This window comes from Coenobita brevimanus, chromosome 34 (genome assembly GCF_032717465.1).
Source record: "Coenobita brevimanus isolate Jiangsu-jjx chromosome 34, ASM3271746v2, whole genome shotgun sequence".
In the NCBI taxonomy this organism is placed as follows: Eukaryota; Metazoa; Arthropoda; class Malacostraca; order Decapoda; family Coenobitidae; genus Coenobita; species Coenobita brevimanus.
Window position 1 is genome coordinate 25,229,699 of NC_136987.1, and position 7,757 is coordinate 25,237,455.

Here is a 7,757-nt window from a genome sequence, read left to right on the forward strand (position 1 = left end):
AACCATGTACAGGCTCAAGGCGAATCCCTTTAGCAGCTTGCTCATGAGCTGGAGAGTATGGCACACAAGGGATACCCTGAAGCAGCACCTAACGTGCTGGCTGTTCTTCTGAGGGATTAGGTCATTGATGCCTTTGACAGTGTGGAGTTGAAAGTGCAAGTGAAGCAGGCACAACCCAAATGCAGGCAAGAAACACTAGCCAGGCCTCTGGAATTCGAATCTTACGTCAGGTCCAGTACATTCAGTTTATAGGCAGGACGTAGTGCGAGGTTCAAGGTAAGAAAGGGACAGGTACATGAAGTGGAGTAATTTGATGTAAGTTGCTGGAATTGTGAGATGCCACGACATAGGTAAGAGGAATGTTACAAGTGGAAGAGGGAACAGAGGATTAGAGGAGGTTGCTGGTTCTGTGAGAAGCCAGGACACAAGAAGGAGAATTGTTGCAAATGGAAGAAGGAGCAAGTACAGAAAAGTGCAGGTTAACCTACAATTGCAACATAAGAGTATTGGACATGTGGTGAGGTGGGACATTTCAGTTTTGATTTTTCAAAGAAGAAAAAGGAGGATAAGAAGCAGGCTGGAGAGGACAAGAAAAAAGTGGAAAATTAGTACAGGCTTGTGTTAAGGGATAACAACCAGCCGGTTTTACCCAAGTAGCCCCACCACCAAGAAAATGGAAGAGAACTTTGACTGACAATGTGCAAGCAGATGGAAGAATATACAGCAGGTGCAAGCAGACGGAAGAGTATACAGTGAGTGCAAGCAGACGGAAGAATATACAGCGAGAGGTGTTCCCTGGTGATTGATTCAGCCTCAGAACAAGCTTTTGTGAGGCCTGATGTGTTATGTCATCGGTATCTGCCTGAGTCATCAGAACAACTGTGTGTCGATCAGGGCACCACACTGAACTAAGGGGACCCTTGAATGTCTGGACTGAAGTGGCAGGGCAAGAAGCGATGCTTCTAATCTACGTGGCCAACATGGAGGGTCCTTGCCTTCCTGGTCTGGGCTGTCTGATGTCCATGGGATGTGAGCTGGATTTCTGCTCCAAGAACCTCAAGATCTGAGGAAAGTCGGATTCCGTCATGGCAGTGAAACACACTAGTTCTGGTGGCAAGGTGAGGGCACTGCACACTACAATGATACACCAAGATCAAAGCTGTTGCTCCAGTGTAAGGTAAGTGGCTCTTTTGTCAGCTGTCTAGGAGTGGTGCAGCCTGATGGACGGTGCAAGACGAAGGCTGGAGTGATGGTGGGGAGGATTTGGTGGAAACAGGTGCAGGTGAAGTGCCAGCTGTGATGGCCAATTTCTCCCATGAGACAGAGATCAACGAGGGAAAAATAGAGGGACTGTGCTGGGCAGTGGACCCTGAGTGGCATCAGTGGAAGGCCTGGAAAAGGAGTGTGGTCAAAGAAGAAGGAAATCTGCCAGACCACTTACACGACCTGATTTCAAGGAGTTGCCAGTGTCTGGAAGACTCACAAGTGCTGCAACTAAGGGCTCTGCTAATGAAGTTTGCTGATGTCTTTTCCACCTGAGACTTAAACCTGGGATGCACAGATTTGGTGGAGCAGTGTATCAACACCGGAGATCACCGCCTGCTTAAACAATCTGCGTGGAGGATGGCACCAGCTCAATGGCAAGAAATGTAGAGGGTGATGGAGAATCTTCAGTAAACGAGTGATGGAGAAGTCCAGAGGTCCTTTGGCATCAGTGGTTGTTTTGGTAAGGAATAAGGATGGCTTATTGAGATGCTGTGTGGATTATTGAGCCCTAAATGAAGTGACAGTGAAGGATGCATACCTCTTGCCAAGAACTGATGACACACTGGATCCTCTGTCAGATGCCAAGTGGTTCCTCACCCTAGACATGAAATCAGGATATCACCAGGTCCAGGTTATAGAAAATGACAAGGAGATAACAGTCTTTTCATATGGGTGGAGTTTATGGCAGTTCAGAATGATGCCATCTGGCCCGTCTATTGCCCCAACTACTTTTGAGAGCCTCATGGATAGAGTACTGGAAGGTCTGTTCTGGCAGACAACTCTCGTCAATCTTGATGATGTGACTGTGTGGACAGACTTTCAAACAGGAATTAGAGGGGCTGTCGGAAGTGTCAACAGGATCTGAGCAGCGCATCTCAAGCTGAACCCTAAGAAGTGCTTCTTGTTCCAGAAGGAAATGAAGTAAATGGGACACAAAGTAGTCAAGGTCAGCATCCATCCTGATCCGGAGAAGGTGGCAGCTATGAAAAACATGCGGGTTCCAACTTGTGTGAAGAAGCTATGGAGTTTCCTGGGTTTGTGTACCTACTACTGGCGTTATGTCAAGCATTTGCAATGATGGGTGCATGTCTGCTCAAGTTGTTAGGAAAGAGGCAGAAGTTTACATGGACTGCAGTGACTCAGAAGGCCTTCAATGAACTCAAGCATGCATTGGCAAGCTCTCCAGCGTTGCTGTACCCAGATCAGAGTCAGTCATTCATCCTGGAATGTGATACTAGTGACCAAGGTATTGGTGAGGTCCTGTCGTAGAAGAAGGATGACAAAGAGTATGTGGTGGCGGATTACAGCAAAAAGCTCAGCCCACCCAAGCGGAATATTGTGTGACCCATAAAAAGCTTTTGGCAGCGATGAAGAGCCTTGATTTCTTCCATCTCTACTTGTATGGGTCCTATTTCTCCAACAGGCAGACCATGCAGGGCTGAAGTGGCTGAAGACATTACAGAATCTGGAAGGTCAATTAGCATGCTGGCTTGGGAAGCTAGACTAGCGCAACTGTGAGGTGCAGCACTATCCTGGGCAGGTACATGGCAATGCTGACAACCTGAGTTGTTGGCCTTATGATCCAGATTGCAAACAGTGTAGTATGAATGAAGATCATAGCAAGAAATGCAGCCGTACTGCAGTGACAGAGCCAGCATCAGATGAAGAAGATCTAAAAAGAACACAGATGGAGGATGTAGATTTACAACCAGTGCTAGAGTAGCTGCAGTGGAGTACAGTATGACCATCTTGGGAAGGAATTTCCAGGATCAACCCTGCAACTAAGAGCTACTGCAGTCAATGGAACCTTCTTCGTTTGAACAACTGACTACTGGAGCATCAGTGGGAGACACCTGATGGCCTCAACAAGTAATGGTAACTGGCTGTTCCAAAGAAAATGAGGTCCGAGATCTTGGATGAGTCCCATGACCAGATCACTAGTGGGCACCTGGAAGTGAAGAAAACTCAAACTCGACTGTGACAGAGGTTCTACTGGATCGGCTTGCATCAGGACGTTGAAGAGTGGTGAGAGACCTGTGATATATGCTGTACCAAGAAGGTACCCAACAAACGTTGTTGCACCCCTCTCCTGCTGTACCAAGTGGGTGCACCAATGAAAAGTTGCAGTGGTCACTGCTGGTCCTCTGCCAGTTACTGAAAGAGGAAACCAGTATATACAGTACTGTATGTGTTGCCATAGACTACTTCACAAAGTGGCCAGAAGCCTATGTAATACCTGATCAAAAGGCTGCGACTGTTGCTCAGGTGTTGGTTGACCAGTTTTTCTGTTGTTTTGGGATGCCACAAGAACTGCATTCAGACCAGGGTGAAGCTTCTAGTCTGCTGTGATCCGTGAGTGCTGTAAGTTACTGGGGATCAAGAAGACCAGCCCGACCACACTAAGGCCAGAGTCAAATGGGATGGTGGAGAAATTCAATTGGACCCTGGGACAAGAACTGGCCAAGTACTGTGTACAGAGACAAACGGAATGGGATCAGAAATTACCTGCGTTGCTGATGGCACATCAGTCTGCATTCCATGAGTCGACCAGCTACACCACTGCAAAATTGACGCTGGGCCATGAGTTACATTAACCCATTGACTTGTTAATGGGAGGACAACCTGGTGAAGAGCTACCTACAGACATCTCCAGCTATGTGAAGCATCTTCATGAAAGGCTGGCTGAGGTACATCATCAAGTGTGAGAAGCTCTAAAGTTTTCAGCTGAAGTGATGAAGTGCAAGTATAATGCCAAGGCAAGTGAGGTGGGCTTCATGAATGGTGACAGAGTTTGGCTGTACAACCTTTGGTGGAAGAAGGGACGGTCGCTGAAGCTGCAGAGCCCGTGGGATGGGCCCTGCACTGTGATGGACCACCTGTCGGATGTAATGTACCGGATTCAGGAAGGCAGGAAATCTCGCCCACAGGTGGTACACATTAATTGTCTGTGGCAGTACCATGGGCCAGGACAGTAAATCTGGGATGTCCCCAAAGAATCATTTACTCCCGTAGCTGATGATGTTGAGGAGGACCTAGAAGCCGAAATACAAGAGGATGGTGACAGTTCCCTGTGGGAAGAAGTGACTCAGTGAAAGGACAAAGTCATTCCAAGAGGAGTGGATGTGTGGACGAGCAGGGACGTCAATGGAAGTGGCATAGAAGACCTAATAAGTTGACAGAGTATTTTGCGTATAATTTCTTGTTTCACTTGGATTAAGGAGTAAGATTGTTTACATTGTTCAGTATTGTCAGCACAACATAAGGACTAGGGAGGGGGTAGTGTTGATGAGGAGGATTTACTAGTTACGTAGTACTGGAGGGTTCCCAGTGGTTCTCATAGTTTCTGTTACATGTCAGAGTTGTCAGTTAGCCTGCCCTTGTGAGCGAAGTTATTTTGTAAAGTTATACATTAACTTTATCCTCTTTATCCTCATTTTCTCTATACTATTTTTATTTATGTGATTATTGAATTATGTAATTTTACTGTTTGTATGCTATTGAATTTAGAGTGTTATGCAGTGTAAGACAACTCTGGATATTTGGAGTGTCTCCTAGTTGGTAACTGTTGCTTCTCCGAGAATGTAATAGATCATTCTAGTCTATAGGAAGCTGATATAAGGATGGGGAAGGGACTAGAGGAGTTCTCAGTAGTAGTTTGAGTTTAGGTCAGTGTCAGTGCAGTTAGTGATGATTGTATACCTCTGGTACTTGTGAAAACAGTGAAGTGTAGTTGGCAAGCATTAAATGTAATTATTTAATGCTGTGTCAGTGTAGTTAGTGCAGAATGTATAGCTCTGGTACTTGTGAAAACAGTGAAGTGTAGCTGGCAAGCATTAAATATAATTATTTGGGAAATTCAGACACCAAACTTAAAGAGCCAGTGCTTATTTCCAACGCCTGAGCTGATCTCTGCTGTTGTAGACCGAAAAGCTGACTCTAAGTCCTATACTGAACTACTGCTGTTGGAGCCTATGGCAGTGTGGAACACAGAGGTAACAGCCGTATACTGACGAGGTAATAATGCCTAATCATCAGTCCGATAACCCCGTCAGCTTATGTCAAGAGACTTCAAATAGTATAGCACAGGTAGTAAAATAAGGTCTGAGAATCTTACGATTTTTTCCAAAATTGATCTAGTGATGCGGCGGGAGAGGGAGCGGTAGTATTCAAATGCGGTTAGGATGCTTGCTAACATCTTTCCCAGTTTATTTGATTCTGGTCCGTAACTATAGTCTTCTTGGCTGTTCATGCGATCTGTCGACATTCAGAAGATATAAGAAGCAAGACGGAAGGCATTGATGGTTAGTCTGGATAATAAATCGTTAAAGAAGAGGTGCTACGGAGCCTCCTTACCCAACGAGAATACGGACCGGTATATAGCCCGTCAATACCCGCCAGTCACACTTCTTATATCAGCCCCAGTTTACGTCATAGCTACGACACAGGTTAGGACCCTGCAGAAATATACCAAAAGTAATAAAGTAACAAATAATAATAGGCTAGAATCGTTATCAGTTCACTACCTCTTTACCACCTAAGTACCTCTTCAATATCGCTTCATTATCGCCACAGGGAAGTTCAAAGCAGCCCAAAACCTACGTAAATCACCTTTGTATAAAAATACTGTGGGAAAAATAACCAAAACATATACTGTCTGTATGAAAGTAAACACTGTGGGAATAATAACCAATGTATTTATATCATCTGCCTAAAAATAAGCATTGCGGGGAAAATAACCAAAACATATATATCGTCTGTATGAAAATAAATACTGTGGGAAAATTACCCAATTTATTTATATCGCCTGTATAAAAATAGTGAAAAAAACAAACAAAATATTTATATGGTCTCTATAAAAATAAATGTTATGGAAAAATAACCAAAACATTTACATCATCAACATTGTGGAAAAAATAACCAAACTATGTATATAACAGTTATTTTATTCATGAATATCGGTAACCACTTTAAAAGGACTGATGGCTGGGTACGAAAAGGCAATGTACGACAAATGTTCACATATATGGAATTGGTTCTAAAAATAAACTGCATGAAAATGGAAATGAGATCATGTCAGATGTATAAGTACAGGTAAGTGGATAAAGTAGACATTTGTGATAAGAAAGTAAAAATAGAATAAAAAAGTGATAACAGACGTTCATTTCAATTTCATGTTCTGGTAGTAGGACCTCTTCTGCAGTATGTTTCATTTTCTATGCAATATGAATACATAGAGATTACTTACGATTAGGTGGAATGAAGGTAGAATTCGACCACTCAGGTTAACTGCAAGCTGCAGAGTGTGGTGGTGGTGGTGGAGATAATTAATGCATTGTACACATGCACACATGTGTTCGTGCTTGACAGCTGGCGCTTGGCCGCGTCCGACGCTGGCTAGTTGTGGCAGACTTTTACTCCCACACTCACTCTTTTCATCGTTTTTATGCTCAGGAAATTTAATTCTCACTTTTCTTCGTAAGTACAATTTGTTTACAGCTGCATACAGCATAGAGGCACTTATGATTACAGGAGCACTTTACACTGATGATAATCACTCATTTTGATAACTTATTACTTGCTTGAGCACTCGTAAATACGTTGACTACTTACTATAAGTTTGTGGATATGTAGGAGACAAGTTATATCAATCTGGTATAGAAAAGGAGGGAATGAATATATAAATTGAGCAGTGGTTGAGGAAAAACGTAAACACTTTTGACAGTTCTCGCCATCCATTGTCCACAAGTGCCGGTGATGACGTCAGTTACCATGACAACAATCGGTTGGTTCTATAACAAACACAGCGGCTTTTACAACACCGTCTCTTGTTTCTTTCCTTTCGGACTTTCGGAGGTCGGAAATTAACACATAAATGCGAAAACCACTATAAATATGATCTTATAATTATAAACCTCTTATTCTAGTGGTATGATATTAGGGAGTTAATGCTAGCATCAAAGAATGTCTACAAAACCAGGGTGTCTTGAATTTGTTAGGTTTGGCTGCAAACTTTTCTTAATGCCTTTTCGTTATTCTAGAAAAAATTTTCAGTGTATCATTGCTGGCAGAAATAATGTTACTTTATGCAGTCTTTTTTCTGGCTTGCAAAGCTGAAGTCGGTCAATATACTGTACTGTATCATCAGTTAAGAAATACTGAAGCAGAACACCAGAATTCAGTAAAGATAAATGTTTTAGAAATATAGAACAAGTGCTCAAATAACCATGAATCCATCAGACAATGTATAGTGCCAATTATCTTTTCAACCTTTTTGTTAATCTGTTTTTTTTCTACAGTACATTATGTGCACTGGGTCACACACACACACACACACACACACACACACACACACACACAGTAGTCAATTTAAGGTTCATTTCCCATTACTTCAGACAGTATAGGTAAGTTCAAGTGGGTTTTGTTCACAGGCAGAGCTACAGTCAGTGTTTTGCTTGCAGTCTGTGTTAGTCCAAGGCCAAAATCTGATTTGG